The 21537-nt window shown below is 55.3% G+C and overlaps 1 protein-coding gene across 2 annotated transcripts in view; it reads right to left on the bottom strand.

The window, feature by feature from the left end:
• LRRN2 (leucine rich repeat neuronal 2) overlaps positions 1 to 17704 on the bottom strand; it is a 39101-nt gene extending 21397 nt beyond the window's left edge. The window contains exon 1 of one of the 2 annotated variants that reach the window (XM_049831699.1): positions 17573 to 17704. The gene's annotated coding sequence lies outside the window, so the exon portion shown is untranslated. Of the gene's footprint in view, positions 1 to 17152; positions 17478 to 17572 lie in introns of those variants that run through there. The other variant, XM_049831698.1, reaches the window with a different exon arrangement.
• Positions 17705 to 21537: the final 3833 nt, after the last annotated feature.

Genomic DNA, 21537 nt, shown 5'->3' with positions numbered 1-21537 from the left:
AGTACTCCTAGAAGTGGACTACGATCCAGGGTCTTGCAGTTGCTTCAACTCCAGTGACATTACGAGCTTTAAACTACGTGAATGCCACATTAAAGCCCGATTTCTGCTACTTCCCATGTGGACTATCCAGAAATGGAAGCATTGCTAGAAGGATTAATTCCCCCCCCTTCTCCTTTCCTAAAGGAGAGATTTCATGCCATGCTGAATAAATAAAATAATGTGATATTACAAAAGACTGCAGCACAGTATATTAGATACCGCAGCACTGTTGCAGGGCATCTGTCAGCACCAATCACGATGACTGATGACTTATCAAGAATGGACCTGACATTTCCAAATGAGCTGTTTTGATAGAGTTGTCATTCAAAGGGGATCTAAAATAAAATAATAATAATAATAATAAACCCAGATAGGAACAGGAAGAGAAATGGAAAACATTTGCCGCCTCTGTCCCACCTATTTAAGGTTCCCAGCTTGGCAGCAGGGCAATTTGGCATACAGCATCGGCGGGTCGGGAGGGACGTGCACAAAGACTTTGCTAAGGCACAGCTACAGCCCAAATTTCTCTTCCAGATCCAACCCCTAGCCAGGGCACAGAGGAACAGATGGCCCCAGCACCCTCATCCACGCAGCAGGGCAGGATGAAACCACCCCGGCTGCTGGCCGCCTTGCTAATGGAGGGGGGTCACAGAGCCAGCATGCAGGGCACATGCTCCTGTGTCCTTTCCCTCAAATGGCTTTTAAACTCTCTGATTTCAGAGATAATGAGGCAGCTACAAGTTTTGTGACAAGAGGGAGCTGGGGAAGGCTTTGGCGGGTGTTTAATCCCACCAGGCGCTGGAGGCATCGAGGAGAGCAGCCCTGCCTGATGACTGCAGCCAGCACTTTCGGGGTGCTGGAGCTGCTCAGCACCAAACACGTCAGTGGGACAGCCCCAGCTACAACTGCTCACAGCACGGTGTTGTCCACCCAAACACTGGACATCTCCATGCAGATGTTACACATCAGACTGCTGCGGTCTGGGCTGCCACGCTCGAGCAGCTCCCGGGGCAGAGCCTGGAGTAGCCTTTGGGGAACGTGTTGCTGTGCCTCCTTGCCTTTTCCTCTAGGCACTGTGCATACCCTTGAATTACTTAAATAAAATAATATCACAGTGTATTCTTGCTCTTCTGGAGAGGAAAATTTGCAAAGGATACGTATAAACCTAGGGTTGTGTCAAACTTCAGGCGATAATATTGCACTGGCCCTCATGGCTGAGAGCCGATGGAGCCGTGCCCGCAGGACAGGCTTTGCACACCCGTGGAGGCAATCCTGCACCCGTGATTCCTCAGACCTGTGCAAGGGTGAGAGCTACCCAGGGCTGGACGTGGTGCTGTGCCATGGGGAGAGCCTTCCTACTGGTGATGGGGTGGCTCACAGCCCCGACACCCAGAGCCTGGGTACGCGGCATCCCCCATGCCAGAGCTCGCTGAGCGTGTGGCAGGGCTTTAACCCACTCCCAGCCAGCCCCTTCCCCTTGTAACCAGCAAGAGCGGGGCCACGGAGCATCTCTGTAGCTGGTGGGTACATCCCTTAAGTGGGTGCTGTTGCAGTCAGAGCACCCAGGAGCTGCGTGGGGATGCAGGGTGGGGAGACGCAGCCCGCCGTCAACTTGTCTTAGGAGGAACTGACAAAATGCTGTTTGTAAAAAAAAAAAAAACCACCAAAGCTACTCTCCGCACGACTGAGCTCTGAGCAGATCTTTATCCATTCATGTCGCAGAAGGAGGGAGAGGAGCTGGTTTTGGAGGAACTTTCAGATGTGTCATTATGGGTTTAAAAGGACTGTAAAAAAAAAGATGGACCTGACACGGGATGCAGGCATGTGTGTGCATATGTATGCATATTAAGAGCAAAGAGAAGTTCAAGAGCCATTTTCCAGCAAAAACCTACAGCAGCAGCAACAAGCTAAGTTGTTCTTCTACATAATACAGAACAAAATTAAGGGCTTTACCTTTCCAGTGCCTCCTCTGCAGCCACCTCCAGGGTATTTACACCAACCACAGTAGGGAGAGGAGGGAAGAGCTCAACCACACGCTGTCAAGGGGCTGAGGTTGGGGCCAGGCTCCTCTGAGGGTGCACGGGGTGCAGATTTACAGCCCCAGGGCTCTCAGAAATCAAACCACCCCAGGGAAGCACTCTAGCACAGGAAAGACACACCGCTCAGCCATCAAAATCCTCCAGCTGGCTGCAAAATATCTGTGATGAGCCCCTTAAGACCAGAGGTTAATGAACACCGAGCCCAACACCTACCTCTCCAACAAAGCAACATCACTCAACACCCACACCACCCGGCACCTGCCCAATTAAATAGGCAGCTCCAGGATGGCTCTAACGGGGTCCTCCTGGCCCTGACGAGGCCCCATCATTACGTGATGGCTGCCAACCCCAGCTGGAGGCTCCTGCTCCTGGAATGGTGGTGAGTGACAACTCTGCAAGTTGCCAATCACCGTGCCAGTGCCAGCAGCAGCCAGTGCCGGTGCCGGTGAGATGGCTGTGCTGGGGCTGGGTGGACACGGCTGCGATACTGGTTCGGTCAGTTTAGGGGAAACTTAGTGACCCCCCTGGGGCCAGGCTGGTCCGGCTGGGCATGCAAAGAGGGTCGGATCCTGCACAGGCTGCTGGTGTGGGCAGCTGTAATGGAGCTGGCTGGAACAAGGGGGTCAGATGCTCGGGGCTGAGCGAGGGAATGGGCATCCTGCAAATTGCAAGCCGCCTGCTGACAAGGAGCAGCGGGATGTGCTGCGTAGAAGGAGGAGGGAGCTGCCGGCTGCAGCCGAAGGGATGCTGTGCTGCAGGCAGCTGGGTCCGTGCTTAGGGCCTTCCAGGAGTGATTTTAATTGTTTTTAGCTTCGGACAAGATGGGCTTCGACCTCAATTGTGCAAAGAGCTAACCAAATCAGCCCTAAGTGAGACCAAGGCGTCTGCAGGGCACAGCAGTCGTAACTCTGGGCGAAGGCTGTGGAGTGAGTTGGAGGCACGGCTGGGGCAGGATCACCTCCAGATCCTTCCCAGGTGGCATGAAAAAATGGGGAAGCAAACTGAGCTGGTGGCAGTGCCAGGCAGGGTCTGCCAGGTTGCCGTGTGAGCTCACAAGTTGGCAAGGGTGCGTTTGGGTTAGGTCACGGGATGCTGCAGGAAGGGGGTGAGCAGGAGATGATTTCACTTTAACTGGCCCTGAAAGCCATTTCATCTTCATCACAAGTTTGTTGTGACCCCCCCTGCCCTAAACTGGAGATGACATTTTTCCCTGAGACATCAGCTTATGTAGCTGTCATTTAATCTTCATCTTGCTAATACACTTATTTCTCCTCTTCCCTTCGCCCTACTCTTTCTCACAACTTGCTGCCTGCTGCTTTTAATAGGAAAAGGCAGCAGGGCTGTTGGACGGAGCAGAGCAGCAGCGTCCCAGCATGGGGCTCGAGAGCACGCTGATACTCAACCTCACAGGTTTGGGATAAGCTCTGAAACCAGGTTTCTGTTCGTCCAAGGGTCACAGAAAGTACGTTTTCCCTTTAAAGCGAAGCTATTAAAACTCATGCTCAGGCCATATTCCAGTCTGGGTGATTACTGCCTGCCAACATCTCATTCCCTCTGCAGTTTTAATTGGTGCTATTAAAGAGCTGCAATGCTTCACCCCAGAAGAGGCTCAGTCTCTCTATCAGGATGAAGAAGCCCTCTCCTTAGCGCTTGTGTTAAAATTACTAGACGCTTGGGACCGGGGAGGAGGGAAAACTGTGCAGAGTCGGTGTGTGGCAAAGCACCTGCTCCCCGGCTCGGGAGCGTTTTGCTGTCACTTTCCCCCACGTTAAACGATGCACAGAAGCTGCAGAGCAGGAGGGAGCCGGGGCTGGGCTTCTCGGAGATGGATGATGTGATGGGCGAACAGATCCAGCGCCTAGGGCTGCCGTATCCTGATGACAACTCATGTATCTGCTTTGCGCTGAGGACAGACGAGAAGGGAGGCTGCGAAGCTCAGAAAGTAGTGGGGTGGTTGTGCCAAGTTCGCTAAACTCGGACAGCTTTGCTCATCCCGACCCCACCGGGCATCATGCAACTTCCAGCTAAAGCTACACCAGAGACTCACTTGGTATTCGAGACCCAGCAACCACCTTCTTCAGTCTAAATTAAGTATTAAAGTGAAAGGCAATTCAGTGAGACCATGAATTCTTTAGAAACCATAGCAAGATCCAAAAGGTGCTGCAGATGACAACGCATCGGGGAGGTGGGAACGGGGCGGGGGGAGCAGGGCGCAGACAGAGACGTACAAGCAGCAGTGACTTAAAATCAGAAAGGGGAAACAAATCAGTGCATTATTTTAGATGAAGATTAAATGACAGCCTCTGCTTCAAAGGTCAAGCATGAGAGGCTAACAGGCTGTGACAAACCAGAATGCATGGACACAGGCAGCCAATTCCCTTAAATAAAACTTTTATTGGCCATGATATCTGAAACCAAGCAGCCCACAATAGGGATTAATGGTTTTCCCCAGCCTCCCCCAGCACGCTGCATCCCGGGGAGGGACACGGCTGCGGGCCGGGTGCTGCCTCCCCAGGCGGCCCCGCTGCAGCCGGGGATGCCAGAGGGCCGTGGGGCTGGGGGAGGAGGAGCGAGACGGAATCACTTAGCCTTCATTAGGCCAAATTAAAATCAGAAGTGAGATGACAATTACAATTTGTGACCGGCTAATTGTTCGCCTCAGAAGCTGATCGTTGTGCAGATTGGGAAAATTAATTGTTCGCAGTCCCAGGTGGGTTGGCTTTGAACCCTGCCGAAGAAGTAAAGCTCCTGCCGGCGATGCTGCCGGCTCTCCAGCCAGCCCTGGGGATGATGTCCTGCAGGCTGTGGAGCCCCAGGGGGCTGGCAGACCCCCAAAGCTCCTCACTGCCTCTGGCTTTAGCGCCTGGAATGGAGCAGAGCTCCCGTGGGTCCACCCCTGCGCGAAGGACCTGAGTGCCTGGCGGTATGGGATGGCAGCACTGGGATCTGTCGCCTCCACAACGGGAGCACCCACGGTCCTTGCCCTGCGTGGTGGCACGGTGGACTTGCCTGCAGATCTCCCTCCCTGCCCTCCCAGCCGGGGAGGGAGCTCCCTTCGTGCTGGGGCTTGTGAACGCTCCAGCCGTCACTGCTCCATCATCATTCCAGTGATGAGCATGGTGTGTCAAGCCCAGCTCCCATCAATCAAGCCTACCCCTTCGGAGCATCCTTCTTGATTTTTATCCCCAGGGTGCTCGGGAAAGGGTGTTGTGAACGCTCAGATGTAATTATAGCTTCTAATGGGGCTGCCGGAGAGGGGGAAGGTGCCAGATTTCAGCGGAAACAGAGACCTCCAGCTTCTGCCTTCGCTCCGGCTCTCCCACCCCCTGGCTTTCTGGCAGGGTCCCCGGCCACAACGCTCGCTGTGTGGGAGCCGGCTCTCTGCCGGGGGCTGCAGAACCAGGGCTCACATCAGCCCCGTGTCCTGGGGGACGCAGGTTGGAGCGTGGCGCGGGCTCTCCTGTGGGAAGGCGTCCGTCACGATGTGCAGCTGGGCCCTTTGCAGTCCCTTCTCCATCAGACAGTGCCCTGGCGGAGGGACCTTTTCCTTCTCCATCTCTCCAGGCTGCTAATTAGCTGTGAGGTTCGTGCATGTCTCTCTGGTAGCAGGGGACAGCTCAGCTTGATTTCCCTCCCGCGTTACCACCGTCACAGCCCTGCTGGCTGAAGGGCCAGGCAGGGAGAGCAGCAGCCAGTTTGGCATCTCTGCAAGCCCAGTGCCACCCTGGTACGACCAGCAATGCAAGTCTAAAGGATGTCCCCACAGACTGCAGCTCCTCTCCCTGCAAAGATGCTCTGCGCTGGGTCCCCGTGGGTTGTGGGGGGTCTTTTCCCCTGGGCAGCTTTGAGACACAAACGGCTCCCGCAGCTCCCACAGCCTGGGGGAGGCTGTCGGCACGGCACGGAGCGAGGAGCGCGGTGGCTGCCAGGGGCTGACAGCAGCCGGGCACTGGGATGTGATAACTCCTGTGGCTGTACATGCCTGTTGAGCTGCGACAACATGACAGCAATAGTAGCTCATAATCCGCACAAGTGTGTGTTTGTGCCTTGCAGCAGTGTGTGTGCTGGAGAGACAGGTGCATGCCAGGAAATTATGATATATATTTCCGTGACATAACATTTCCCTCTGTTGTACATCGCAGACACAGGGAAAGACCCCACATATCGTTACGGTGGGAGAAAACCCCGCCAGCCTGCAGGGAAGAACGGTTCCTTGTTAACCATTTGGGACAAGATTTTCAAAGGGCTCATCTCCCATGTGCCTGTCTAAATGATGCAGACAGCTCTGAAGCTCTGGACACTGAGTTCTTTTGAAAAATCAAGCCAGTACTGCATAGGAGCTGGGAATGAAGAGGGATGCTCATATCTCTTCCATTTATTTCCTCATCTCTCTAATCAAACAAACAAGTAGCATGCCTAGAGCTGCAGCAGGCAGGCAGAGGCTGTTTGAACCTTCCTCTCCAGAGATGTTAAAGCCCAGAGGGAAGTGTCCATCTCTGTGTTGCTTCTGGCTGCTCAGACACCCCAGGGTCCCCATCCCATCCAGCACGAAGGCTTGGTCCCCAGCCCAGCCCGTGGACATCTCGGGCCCTAAAACCAGCAGACCGATGCCCAGGGTAACCGCTGTCCTGGCAGCACGACTGCAGATGCTGCCTGTGCTGCATCAGCCCGAGTGACCTTCCCCAGCAGATCGGCTTGCAAACGGGAACGATCGATACCCCTCGGCTCAGCCGGAGGGCTGGGGTCGGAGCGGGCGGGGGGGGGGACACCATTAAGGCTGGCTCATTTGCAGAGCAGACCGAGGCCAAGGGCAGCATCCTTTGAGAGGGGATGCTCCAGGCAATGTCAAAGGCTTTTGAGCTCTGCTACCCACGTGGCATTCTGCAAACCGGCCGTGAAGTCAATCTGAGCTACAGGCTCCAAAGGGGACAGAGACCAGGGCTGTCGCTTGGGGAGGACACGTCCGTGTCCTTCTGTTGGGCCAAAAACCCCCACGTCCCTGGAATAAGGTATCGAGTCCCAGCAAGACAGTGAAAACACTGGTGAAGGTGGCTCACGGCAGCCCGGGGTGCCGGATCGGGTGCAGACCGAGGGGGGCTGCCTGGCGCCTGCACAGCCCCCAGCTGCGGTGGTCCCATCCTGGTCCAGAGCCTGGGAATGGCCAGAGGCAGCTCCAGTACGTCCCCCTGGGATATTTTAGGAAGAAATGTTCTGCCACTGCAGCGTTTTGATGTTAGTCCCTTCAGAGGGATAAATCGAGGCTCTTTAAACTTTTGTCAGCAGAGGAGGGGCGTGTGGGGAGGAACGGGTTATTAAACAAAGCTTAAAAAAGGAGAGAATTCCTGAGTGTAATTAAAATCTAAACCATGATGGGATGTCTCCTGTTATTTCTCTAGAGGTGTCTGTTGTTGGAAGCAATATTTCTACAGCTAAGCAGCATTGCTGCAGGCGGGGAACATTGCACAGACAACACCAAGGGAAGAGACGAGGGCCAGGGAACCAGGGACCTCGCTCGGCCATCATTGTACTGGGGGCTCAGCTGGTCCCTTGCCATCTCCACCTTATTTGTCTCTTTATTCATGGATTAAACTGCTCTTCCAGGAGCGAAAGGAGCCAGGAACTCGCAGGGACAGCTGGCCACCCATGCCATGGTGGCTGGCCTGGGTAGGGGCACAGGCAGGGCTCGGTGCCACCAAACTGATGGGCAGGTGACTTCAGCATCAGTAGACGGGCAGCGGACCGGGGTCGCATCACGCATGCAAAGCGGGGCGAGACCAGCCGTGGCTGGAGCCCAGCCTTGCTCCCTTTGATCTTCAGCAGAAGAAAGGTCAGGATGGCAATGCAGCTGCTTGTAAGTGCCATGAAATCAGGCTAATTTCTAATTACGGGGAAGTCTTTCCCTGTTATCTTGCTGGCACATTCTGGCCTCCTTGGGCCGTGTGGCTGCAATAGAGGGCTGGAGTTACAAAACACCTTCCGAGGGCTTGGTGACCCCACGGAGTGACACAAAAGAGCATCTCAGCAGTGTCTGAGGGGATGCAAAATGCTCCCGGAGGAGGCTGAGCCTGCCCTGCGGAGCCCTGGACTCCCCCGCTGCTTCCCACCACAGATCGCATCCTGATGAGCTGCTGCTCTATTGCCTTGATGTCCCTGGAATGCCATAAGGACATGAGGTCCTACCAAACCCCTCGGGGCTGGCAGATGCCCAGAGACAGCGAGAGCTAGCTCAGTTCTCCCTTCCCCGTGCTGCCGGCCAGCCACAGCTCTGCTGCATTCCATGGTCGGCCTCGGTGGCCACAGGACAGGGCAAGGAGAAGGCAAGTTCTAGCAATAAAAAGCAAGGACAAGAGCAGATCCACGCTGGTGATGACCCATCAGACAAGGTGAACAGGCCCCTGCCCCTGCGCTACAACAGCTTGTCACTGTCCCTAAAAGTCCCCAAGTCTTCCCATGATTTTATCTGAGCTTCACTGCACTGCTCAGGGTTAAGGCAGTAATTGCAAACCCAATATTTCAGCAGCTTATTAGGACATGACAGCCAGAAAGAGCACATTGGTGACATTAAAGGGTTGGATATGAAGCTCTTCCTGGCTGTGCCGGTAACTGTGTGCCCTCAGTCTCTGCTTACCCTCCATGTTGTTTCCCCACATGCAACACACACGGCAGCCTCTCTGCAGGAAAAAACCCAAAGTGGGTGGCTTGCATGGCTTGTGCCTCTGAAGGAATTAGGCAGAAGAGCTCAGAGCCACATGCTTACCTGCTGAGAACCTTGCACTGCTCTCAGGGCCCAAGTACAGGTTCAGCAGCCAGAAACTGGTGAAGGCAAAATGACTCTCTAAATCTCTGAAAAAGCTTCCAAACATTTGCAAAGCTGGCCCTGGCCATGCTCGGCTCCAAGCCTTGCTTTCAGCCAGAGGGAGCCGGGCAGCCCTGCCTGAGGCATTGCTCCAGCCTTGCAAACTGCTCAATGATGCTCATGAGCAGATAAGAAGTATCTAATCCAGCTGAATAAATCTGGGCAAGGTATTACTTTTGGTATTAAACATGGATTTAAAAAAGAGTGCATTGATTTTCTCTCTGTGCTGGATTCCACCAAGGAAACCCTCAGGTGTCCTACCAGCATGGCTGGAAATACGACACTGAAGTCACATCTCGAACGCCATCAAACCCTGCACCAATTTGGGGGTTTGCACAGCCCAGGACCCCTCTTGCTTCTCACGGGGCTGTTGTTCTCCACTCTGGCTGGCTTCTGCCCAGGGACAGCCATTCCTCTCCAAACCCTGCGGCCCTCCTAGACTCTTCTCAGCATCACCAGGGAAAAAACAAGCTGTGATTTAGCATCTGCCTCTTATAAAAAGGACTGGCTCGTGGCTCTGGTCTCTGCCACTCCCCGGGAAGCACCAGGGATGCTGTGCCCGGAGCAGGGGGTAGCACCAGGGCAGCCTTCCCGGCTCAATCCAGGCTCCCGCACCACATGGGATGCGCCTGCTCTTAGGGACTGAGGGGAGACAAGTCAACCTCCGGCAGCTAAAAAAGCTGTAGATTAGTGCAAATGCCAATAAGTCATTAGGAATCATAAGAAAAAATATACGGTTGCCATAGCAACTGCCAGACACGACTTTGGGGCTGCTTCACCCCCTCCTCAGGCATGGAGCAGCTCGGTGGGGATGGAGGCAAAGCCCTGTGCCGCGTCCCAAGAAGCCACCATGGCCGGGAAGGGCTTGGTGAGTTGGGGGTGGCTGTACCAGCACTGCCCTTATGGGGTTTGGGGGTGCCGAGCCCCTCCCTGGGAAGCAGCGGAGCTTTGCCACCAGCAGAGACCACAGAGGTAGTTTCCAATGGGATGGGGACTGCTTGGTCCTTCACGAACCACGGGGCTGACTCTGCCATCACAAACTAAGGGGGTTGCACGTCCCCCCCGGCACCCAATCGGTGGGAACAAACCGAAACTCCGTCTTCACATCTCCACGTTTTCTACTTTGGGGTCCGTGCCCCTCATGCTGACGGGCACTGCCCTGCCCGTGGCCAAACCTCGGGGCACTCGGTGGCTGATAAAGGTCCCTCCTCGAACTGAAGGGGATGGCATAACCCTTCATGGGTGAGGAATTGTGCTTATTCTTGGCAAAATCCACTTCCAGTTTATTTTAAATAAAATCATCTAACTGACTGCTGGGAGCCTGGGGGCAGAGGAGGGGTGAAGGGAATTGCTAGCTGAGAGGGAATTAGCCTGTAGGAGCAAGACTATGAGCCAGAGTGACCCGGCTGCTGGCGTTACTGAGTTTGGAGTATGCTGGGCTGGAGCCCGGAGGTTTTGAGCTGAGAAGTGACCCTGATGTCCCATGTGTACTGGAGGGGCTGCAGGAAGGAAGAGCACGAAGGATTCAAGGTGCATCCCGGCTGCTCCTTCACTCATCCCCCTCGTGCCAATTGCAAAGCCCCCGGTTTCCAGGGCTGCTGTGCAAGAGGAAAAATCTGGTTCTTGTCCTCATCGCACGGAGCATGCCACGAGGGCTGGCTGCTGCCCGATGAAACAAGGCTCCCAGCGATCGCTGAGCCTCCATATCGCCTGGCGTGAGTCCGCCAAGCACAGGCAGAGCGTGAGGAGTTGCCGCTCTCCCACCATGGCTGGGAATTACAGCCCTCGGTGGCTCCACGCACATCCCCCCTCTCCATGCTGCAGCTACACATGGCTGGCGGAAATGTCACCCACTTTGTCTTTAATTCACAAACATCGTCTCCCCCCGGGGATCTTTTTTATCTTTTTTTTTTTTTTTTTTTTTTAAGGTTTATTCACAGAATTAGATCTCTTCTGAGTTTCAATGAGTGGCTCATCTCCTCTTAGTCACCCCGTGCTCCTGCGGAGATCGGGGGTCTGCACCGCGGGGCAATTCTGCAGCAGCATGGGGTAAAGGGGGACAATGCCTGGCCGCAGGCAGCCCCGAGGGCAGAAGGGGGGCAAGGGGCTGCCTGGCCCCCAGCACAGCGGGTTGACCCCCTGCCCTCACCCCTTCCGCAATTCGTGCAAAGGGAAGATTCAGCCCGGTGGAGACAGGAGCCACATCAACCCTCTCCGTCGCCTCTGGCTGCAAACTTCCCCCCCGCCGTGGTTTTTAAACCCACTCAGCTCTGCGACTCTATTATTTACAGGCGCTGCCCAAGGAGACCGTCTGCACCAAGGACACCAGGAAAAATAAGATGGCACCAAACCTTACGCGGGGTGGACGGAGCTGCACCCAGCTCTGCCTGGCAGCAGCCCCCACCGGAGCAGAGCCGGGGTCCGGCCGCCCCGGCTGAGCGGGAGCGGGATGCCGTGTGCCGGGAGCGGCTGCTCCATGAAGCCGTAGCACATCACACCTTCCCCTTCCCGGCACACCTGTAATTTCCCAGGAGAAAATGACTTTGGCAGCACGTTGCTCTCCCCTCCTCCGTCCCCACTCCGCACCCTTAAAAATATAAGCCAAAGCAAAATACAACATCAGGCTGCCCCGCTGCTCGGTGCGAGCCCCCGGCTCCCTGCGGCCCCCGCGCTGCAGAGCTGCAGCACTCCTGCCGCTGCCAGCCTGCGAGCAGAGATTTTGGCATGATAAGTGATGGCTTTCAGATGTAAACAGCCCTGTTCATTTAACTTCCCTTAAAACCTGAGCAAAACCGGGAAAATACATGTGTGTGCCAAGCCAGGGAGGACAACAGTGGCCGAGGAAGGGAGGACGAGGGGGTTACGTTTGTGGCTTCCCGGGAGGGTTTAACCAGCAAAGAGGGAATCAACAAAATATTAAAAAGCCATAAAGCTAGCTGGAGAGTATCGCTGAAATCCCTTTTGTCTTATTTAACAACAGCCTCCTGAAAAGGAAAGAACAACAGGCGATTTCAGCGCAGAGCAGGACTCGGGCGCTGGCAATAGACGGGTGTCGGGGCAGCCCTCAAACCCAACCGGCCCTGGCTCCGCTCCTTGGTCCTTTCAAATGTTGGATGCAGGGATGAATCCTGCACCTAGAGGACCCCCCGACCGCGTGAGCTGCGTCTTGCTGCTGGTGAGTCGGAGCTGCACAGCACTGCACAGAGCTTTGGGACAGCCCGCCCGGCTCCATCGTTGGCTTCGAGCAGCAGCGGCAGCACGTAGGAGTTAGGAAAAGTGACTCAGAAAGAGGACTCGGCAGAATTTTCCATGGGAATAAAAGCCTTTGCTGAAAAATGCAGCTTCTGATCAACCGCAGCAATTTGCAAATTTGGATCAAACGCTGCAGACCCTTTTTTGGGCCAATGTGTCTAAAGTCTAAATGGGCTTTTCAAGTCAAGCAAGCAGCTTTGATTATGCGTTGCCAAACAGTGGTTTGAACAACCAAACCATTGAATTAAATTTAATAATCATACTATGAGCGAGTGACAGACAGCCAATTGAAATGCTTATTCCAGCACAAACCAAATTGGTTCATTTTTTAATGTTTCACAAGTAGGAAAACCCCCATTTTTTCCTTTTCAGGTGACCAGATACGTGTATTTTTTCTTTTTTCTTCCCCCTCCTCCCCCTATATATTTCCAGGCTGTTGATCTCTAGCCACATGGTCCTGCTGGGACACAGGACAGAGCAGGGAGAGGAGCTTCTCTGGGCTTTGGGGCAAAGATGCTTTCTTCCCCCAAACGAGAGAGCTGGAGTTAGTTCATCTGTGCCTTTGGGAAAGGCTGGTTAAAATGCAAACCCCCTTTTATGCTGATTACAAATTCCTTACTGATGAAGGCTTTTAAATTCAAAGCAAGCGTTATTAAGTCTCACAGAAGCACAGTGGCCTGTCTTCATGCAAAACAATTTTCTCAGCTTGAACCCGAAAACAGCCTCGACTCAGCTTTGGTCAACAGGAAGGACAAAGCCGGTCACGCTCCGACCTCACACGCCACATTTAATCTTGGAGTGATTTTTTTATGACTGGTTATAAATGCCACAAAATATGGTTTTATAATAGCGCCTGGGATAGGCTTTTAAAGCTGATGGGTAGCTCTGGAGCCTGGATAGGGTCAGGAGATATCAGAGCATTTATAAGCTGCTGGAGGGGGAAGCTGGCATTAATTCTGAGTAGGGTTGGTGAATAATTTATCACAAGTAATTTATTGACTAAGTTTGTCTCTTTTCCCTGTCTGGGTGAAAAGCACCCCAGTGCAGAGAGCCAGCACAAGACTTAGGCACCACTTAAGTCCCAATTAAGCCCTTTGTGAATTGTCTGGGAACGGATCCCAATTTTCCCATATTTATTTGTTATTCAGAATTACATGCCAAACAGAGCCAACACATAATTCCTGCTCTGCAGCGTGTTTGCAAACAGTTCCCGGGGAGCACCCACTGTGAGGACCCCAGCTGTTTTGAGGGGGCATGGGGGTTACTCAGGCCCCCATCCCTCCCTGACTGGGCTGGTGTAATTTGTGGGACCCCATTTCCCACAGCACGGAGCCCCGAGCGCTCACCACTGCCGGGGGGTATGGAAGGGGGGAAGGCAAAGAGTGCTGGGGCTGCCATCCCCCTGCTCCGAGGTGTAACCGGAGCAATTTTCTCAGCCATTTATTGCCTTCCTAAAACCCACCCATTGGAACAGCCTTTTACAAAACCCGCTATAAATATATTTATCACAAAATACTCGCTGCCGTCAACAACCGCTAAACCTGCACATATATTTCACCGCCTATGAGCTGGGTGATGTCCTGGAACGCTGTTGGGCATTTCAGCAGTTGCCCCAGTCCGGCACAGGACGGGTGCTGGAAGGGACACGCGTGGGGACTGGTGTGCAAAAGTCCAGGGTGGGCAGGGCATGGCCGTGGGCTGGTCCAGCAGGAGGGCAAGGGGGGCTGCCCTGGGCTCCACGAGGAGCTCACGACTCAAGAGCATCAATGACCAAACCCTAAACTCAAACCCAAAGTCCCAGCGCGGAGCTCTTATCGACAGAGACCATCTCCCTTCTTAAGAAGTTTTGAGCTCAACTAATTTTAATGTTTTTCCTGATGTACTCCCAGCAAGCAGCAGACAGCACTCTGTGCTCGGCAGCAGCTGTAATTCTCCTTCTTGTGGCTTTTCCCAGCCAGGGCTGGGAAGAGCTGCAGCTTTCGATGCAGAGCACAGGAGAGGGCATTTCCCCTGGGAACAGCAATTTCATTTCCAGGAGGAGAACCAAAGTCACGCGTACCTCCCACGCGTGCCGAGCGGAGGAAGAGGGACTATCAGTCAGTGCCAGGGGCCTCGCACCTCATCTTCGGCGGAGGGCAGCGAAACAGCCCCTCGGCGTGTTTGCTGGCAAAAAAAGATACGAGAGCGAGAAGGGAGGGTGGTGGCAAGTTTCTGTGTGCAAGGAGGGGATCACACAGGCCCTGGGCTAGCATCTCTGCTCTTTAGGAAATCAGCCGCTTGCCAACAGGAATGCTATCCTATGGGTAGTTTTTAGGACAGAAGGGAAGAGGCATTAGTGACCACGGTCTGCCCTGAAGGTGGTTTCGGAGATACATCATCTGCTGGGAACAAAGAAAGGGAGACAGCCCTGTGTTTGGACTTCCCTGCATTTGGAGAGGTGCCGGTAGCGTGGTGAAATTCCCAGCCTTTCAGGTGCCCACCTGGACCGAGCTCTGGACCTTCCTAGCATCCTCCATCCCTGTCCTAGCTGGGGAATTTAGGATCACCTCCCTAAATGGCAGTGAGCAGCTACAGCAAGGAATGGGGACAAACCCTCTGCTGCTGTGAGCCAGCATGGCTCTTCGAAGCAGGAGCTGCGTCTGGTTAGAGCAGCTGAAGCTCTGCTCCGCGTTGGGAATCGGAGCTTCCACGGCACCTCCTTTGAAGCACTGTGAACAGAGGGGCTGCCCTGGCTCCCCGGAGAGGTAATTATGCAGCTTAATATACAGTGCTGTGGGGAAAGTGATTTCCTGATGCTCTGATACCCCTAGAGAGGTGGGATGGGTTTGGTCAGGGTCCTGCCTAACTCACCCCCCCCCCCCCCCCATCCCCTGCACCAGAGGGATTTTGCAGGCTCTGTAAGGGGTGCTGGCACAGCTCAGCCCCAGCAGCTGATGCTGAGCTCCTTGTTTTACATTGCAGAAGATAAAAAAGGTCCCACCCAAAGGAAAGGGTTTAAAATGGCTGAGGAGCAGAGATTTGGCCCCAGATTTGGCCCTCAGCCCCGCTCTGCACAGCCACTTACGCCAGCACCAACTGGGTGCCAAACCAGCTCCCACTGCCCACAGAGGGGACCCAGGGTGCTGGGGTAACGGCACTCAGCGCTGGCTCTGCACTGGGAGAAGGAGAGCCAGGAGCGCTGGGAAGAGCTGTGTCCCCAGCAAAAAAAGCTGGACCAGCAGGATCAGAATCCTCTGCCATGGGGAGCCAGGGTGGGAGCTGGATGACGGTGCCCCATATCCCAAGCATGAGCACCAGGGACCGACAGACAGACGCCCGCAAGAGGGAGAGCCCCATGGCAGGGAGCAGTCAACGCTCTGGGAAACTTGCACTGAGCCAGATCCCACCACCCTACGGCTGCACCACGGTCAGGTTTTGAGAGGCAGAAATGAGCCATTTGCTTCCCAGCCTTGCTATGAGCTCTGCCTGCATCCAGGCTGCGGGATCGGGGCTGCTCATCCTCAAAGCAACGGCAGGAGCTGGGTCCTAGCTCAGCACCAGCACAGCAAACTGAGGCAGGGGCAGCATCAGTGCGTACCTTCTGACCTCCCAGCCTTGTTAGATCATGGCTTGAGGAACCAGATCCTCATACCCAGAGGTGATGACAGCACCCACTTGCAACTTCCAGCAAAAGCACTGCTCCAAGGGTGCTTTTCCCACCCTGCAGTGCCCAGCCCTGAGCATCCCCTCCTCCCCTCCGGTGTCCCACTGTCAGACTGGGACAAGCTCTGGGAGGCAAAGGGCTTTGCCCCCTCCTCACTCATGGGAGAAAGGGGGATTGCTGAGATCTCTCAAATCCCTTTTTTTCAGGCTCTGGCAGGAAGCAAGAGGAGGTGGGGAGGGCCCGGTGCACGGAGCCATGGGGTCCTTCCCAGCCCCAAGCACCTTCCTGGAGTGGGTCAGAACAGACGAGTGCAAGGGTCCCTGCAGCGGGTCCCTCCCTGCACACAGACCCCCGGGGTGCCCCGGTCCCCATCACTCCCCAGGCTGGCAGGGCACAGCCACGCACCCCACGGCTGCGGGAGGGGACGGCTGCTTTGCACGGAGGAACAGAGATTGCGGGTGGGTGCACGTCCTGTGTGGCTGCGTCGGGGAAGCGCACGCATAGAGGAGCAGGGTTAGGAAGGGTTGAGGTAAACACAGAACCAGCATAGAAATCATTAAAATGACACTACGGGCCCAGGGCTCAGGGCGGCTGCTCCCAGGGTTTGCTTTGGCATCACCTTTTGCCTGCCACCCCGTGGGCAGCCTGTCCTCTCCCGTGGGTGGGCTGAGCCTGGTGCCGGCAGGCGAAGGTGGGTTGAGAAGGAGGGAGGGAGACCAACGGACCAGGCTGGTTTATTTATCACAGCCTCTTTTCTGTACCTAACTTCACTCCTTTAACATTTTCCTTGGAGCTCAGGCACAGAGGAGTTAACGCATTGAAAGCGCTGCTCCTGGCTGGATCGCATCCTGCCAGCATCCCTGTGCAAGGCTGGATTTCAGTCTCAGCAGCACCATCCCCAGCGCATCGCCACAGGGTTTGTCACGGTTACCCCACATTCCCATCGGTGCCTGGGTGAGGATGGACTCAATCCCAGAGGAGTTTCCAGGACCGGGAATCCAGCTCCCGCCGTCAGTGCGGAGGGAAAGGAGGTTTTCTGCCTCACGCGCCCCTTGCTCCCTCCTGGACCACACACTGGCAAGGCACCGACGCTGTGTGCATTTCCTATTTTCACCTGCTTTTCTTTCTTTTATTTTCAAATACACCATTTAACCTCCGTGCCAGAGATGAGCAAAAGCAAAGCTTTGGAAGGAAAGGAAAAAAATACCCAAAGAAACTGCCCAACAGCCAGCTCTGTGTTGCAGAGCCCCCAGGCACAGAAGCCCCCCCCGCAAAGTCACAACCGACCGACAATACGGTTAACGGGGCTGGAGCCCAACTTACCCTTGGACTCTCCTCCCGTCTCCCAGCGTTGCTGTCATCCGCCTGCCTGCTCCCCACCACAGCTGCCCGCACATCTGGCTCGGGCAGAGCCCCCGTCGGCAGACAAAGGGCCGGGGTTGCGTTGGACCTGCCAAAGCTGGGGGGTCCGTCCTTGTCCCTTTGGGGGTTGGGGGGACAGGGACAGCAGGCCACCCCCTGCCACGCTGCCCCAACGCTCGCCCTCAGCGCCTGGTCTGGAGGCAGCGGGGAGAGACCTTCATCCTTCCCTCGCACCGCTCCTTTGCAGCCGCACACTCGCCGCTCCCCGCTGCCTGCAAACGCTCCCTCCTCCTCCTCCTCCTCCTCCTCCTCCTCTCTTCTCCCCTCCCTTTCCCAGTCCTCCTCCTCACTCCAGTCTTGTCGCCACAACGTGCCACCCACCTGAATCAGCTCCTGCCGGCTGCGTGCTTAACTCCTGCGGCTCTGGTGAGCACCCGAGGGGCCAGCCCTGGCACCCCCAGCCCCTTGGGGTGATGCTCCCAAGGACCAGATAGAAAAAGCTCCTGTAAAGGCTGAGCCGATTGCCCGCACCCCTCGGGATCCGCAGCACATCTTGTTCCCGCTGCAGCTGAGCCCGCTGCGGCACCGGGGTCAGCTCCCCACGGGCTGGGGTCACCGAGCCCAGGGGGGCTTCTCCCACGGCACTGCGTGGCCCCACGTTACGAGGGAAGCGGGAGACACGACGGGGTGGACTTGTGGCCCAAATCCCCTCTTGCTCACCGGCACCCAAAGGGCTTTCTTTGCCTTTGGAAAGACCTGGCTGCGTGTGATCCCGGGAGTTCCTTGCACCTACCCCATCCCCAGTGTGCCCGGGGTGACAGCGCGGATGCCCCATGGGGTTTTGCAGCATCTGGGGGGGGGGGGGGGCTGGGTTCCTGAGCAAGACATGCTGCCGGTGGCTCTCCTCCCCTGAAAAGGGATGCTCCGAGACTCTTAACCTTGAAAAACACTGAGGGAAAGCTGCCTTCTGCTTTGCTGTGTCTCAGATGGAAAGATCTGGGGTCCCAGTTGCCTGTCACCCATCTTAAGAGGTGAGGGATGGATACTCCATCCATCCTTGCACCCAAGGCAATGCAGGGAGAAATGTCGCAGTCAGGCACGGTCGTGGGGCTCTGACAAAGGCAGGATTTGGGGTGGGTGCAGCAGAGCAACCCCAGCTTTTGTTTGCTTTCCAGCAGTCACTCCCCAGAACTGCTTTTCCCAGCCCCATCCAGCGGCTGTCAGAGCCCTGTGGATGCCACACGGCCCAGGAGTGACAGTGGCCATTGAATCCCCATTTCATGCTCAGGAGCGTGAGCCGAGCTGGGGGTCTGGCTCATTCCCAGAGCATTTGCCTGGAGCGGTGGGCTGGACCGCAGGGATGGAGAACAGACGCGCACACAGGCGAGAGAGCCAGAGAGGCAGAAGAGGAGAGATTGGAGTGACCTGATTTAATTGGCAGGACTTCAATAACATAAAATCCCTGCCCATGTGCCCAAACCAAATGGGTGATGTTCTGGCATGTTGGCCCCTATTCAGCAAAGCATTTATGCAGATACTTAATGGGAACACATGCTTAATGTTAGCCTCACTTAAATGCTTTGCGGCATAAACTGAGAGTCAAAGAGGGGTCTCGGCTGGAAGGTCTCCTCATGGCTTTTCAAAGAGCAAGGGGTGAAATGTGAGGCCTTAGCCAAGTACTGGGGCATGCAGAGCCATGCCCCTTCATTTTGCAAAGCCCCCATAAGCATCCTATGAAAGCCACTTCTCTCGTCAGACTATGGAGCTCCCAGTCAGCTGGAGAAGCCCTTCCAGATGGTCTTTGTGCCGATGCCCACGTCCTGCTGCTGCTGCTGCCAGGACTGTGGGTACTTAGAGGGAACAGGGGCTGGGATTGCTTCTGGTTTGCAACCCCCGCTGTGCTGTGGGGCTGGCAGGGCAAGCGCCTCGCACCCTCCCCTCCCGCTGAACTCAAAGCAAAGGGGCTGAGCGGGCAGGTGGCCACCCCAAGGCACTGCAAACCATTCGGTGCCCAGCCCCAGTGCTGCATCCTTGTGGGCCTGCAACACAGCATGCACAGATCGCTGTGAGCAAGAGGGAAGAGTTGCCTTGCACTTTCCGTGGTGCAGGAGGCATCTTAAACCCAGCCCAGGCTGCTGCACAGAGCAATCTGCTGCTCCTGAAGGACCAGGTAATCACTCAGAACTTGATGGTGGCTCTTGACCTGTCTGCCCCAGGGCTCAATCTGGTGGCTCAGCTATGCTGGAGGGCTGGCTTCAGCTCCCGGAGGAACAGGGAAAGCTTTGCCTGCCCTGGCGAAGTGGCCACGGGTGAATGCTCCTGCACTTGGCTGGGTCCCTCTGCAACACCCTGCAGCTCCTGGGGACTGCTTTCAGGGCACCCGTTGCCGCTAAACATGGACCTGGAGGAGATGGGGCAGCAGCAGCTCCCTCCGCAGCTGCCAGAGCACTATCGATTGGAGCAGCCGGCGCTGCAGAGACCTCACTCAGGGCTGGACCGACAAGCAAACTCCATAGAAACAGCTGAACCCAGATGAACTGCACAGGGCTTTCATCCAAGGCTTGGTGGAAGCTTGTATAGCACCGTTAAGCCCAGGTCATTTAATCACTTCTCATTCCAGCTACAAGGAGTTCAAAGGTGCTTGTTTGGTCTTAAGACTAATTGAGTTTCTCCTCTGTCACAGACTCCCTGCTCGGCCTCAGGCGGGTCCCTTACTCAATGACCCCCTTCCCATTTGCAGGATGGGGACACCAGTGTCACCTCACTCCGGGTGACACGGGACATTTACTGCCTCACAGAGGGGAGAGATGCTGGCCCACGTTGGCAGCGTTCCCCCCCATGCTTTAGGTGCAGGAGGAGAAGCGTTTCCGTAAACATTTACAGTCAGCCTGAGCTGCCTCCACTGCAAGCGAGGGAAGGAGATGGAGACAGGCATTTCCCCCTGCTCCAGACACAGGCGGCACGCTGCCGGGGAGGGAGAAGCCGGCCCCGGGTGGCCTGGAGCCTTCTCTGTCTAACACCTTGCTCGTAAACAGGCTCCTCCCGTGCGCTAAGCCAGCTTGCTGCAGATGATGACTAATGCATGTCACTCTCAAGATGCTATCTTCAGGCAGATGAGTACAGCCTGATCCAGGTTTTAATTGTGTGGGATTTTAGCCGAGATGGCACTAATTTATTTTCTCTGCTGCTTCAGCAGTTCTCATGCCTCTTCTGCACTTCAAGTCACCTGGAACGTATTCCCTGGTGCAAGGGGTTAAAAACTTTTCTTGCTGGAGAAGCAGCTTGCAGTCTCCAGATGATTTTTTACCTATAGCCCATTACACACGTAGGGTTGTAAGGAGCTTCACATCCCCCTTCTTATCCCTTAAGACGCAACATTAGCTCCGTAGGGAGCAGCTCCAAGGCGGTCTTATAGGGAAGCAGTAGATTTGGAGGGCTAAACTTGGGCAAGCCATACTCAGCCAAGCCTTAGTTCCAACAGGCCTGGATGAACAAAAGCCCTGGTGCAACTGTGAAGTTTCCCATCCACAGCATCTCCCAGGGCTGAAGGCAGGATCCCAGCCTCTCCAGGCTGTGCCACGGCCAGGCAAGTCCTACACCCACTTGGGAATGTTTGGAGGGCAGGAGGTGATGCCCCCAGTCCCTGGTGCACGATGGCAGGGTTGCTTTAGACAGGATCCATTCCCAGCAGCATTCCTCTTCTCCTTCCTCCCAGCCATCAGCCGAGCCAAGCCTGACTCTGGTACGTCCCAGCGGGGACGGGAGCTGCTGGGCAAGAAGTACCGACACTTCCCAGAGGTTCGCGTTGGTGTTATTCATGTATGGGAATTGGTTTTGGTGTCACGGTTATTATTATTCTTTAATGATTTAAGGATATAACAGCAGCTCCCTGAGGCAGCATGATGGAGTCATAAACCCCGGAGGTGTTCGCAAAAGCCTCCTGCAGCCCTTGCTCTGGAGCCAAAGAGGAGACACCCCTTCCCCTCCCGCATCTCCCCTGTGCAGAATAAACCAAATCACCTCCTAGCAGCAGGCAGTAAGTTATTGCAGGCCTATTGCTGGTACAGGACAGAGCTGTAACTCAGGCAGGCTCCAGCTGCTCCTGAGTTACGGCATCTCTGCTGCCCATGGCAGGGCAGCTATACGTTACCCTCGGCACCCAGGGCTCTCCCGTTGTGTGTTGCTGGAAGCGGGGATCAATAAGCCTTCTTCCTTCAGCAGCAAAGCCAAGAAAAACCAGGTGGGTAAAACACAAACGGGCTAGCACAGCCCGAGCCCCAAAACTTCCCTAATCTGCCTTAGAAAAAGAGATTTTCAAGGATCTACTATGTGTTTTCCTCCTACTC

The sequence above is a fragment of the Accipiter gentilis genome, chromosome 29 (assembly GCF_929443795.1).
Source record: "Accipiter gentilis chromosome 29, bAccGen1.1, whole genome shotgun sequence".
Taxonomy (NCBI): Eukaryota; Metazoa; Chordata; class Aves; order Accipitriformes; family Accipitridae; genus Astur; species Astur gentilis.
This window is presented reverse-complemented; position numbering and strand designations above follow the sequence as displayed.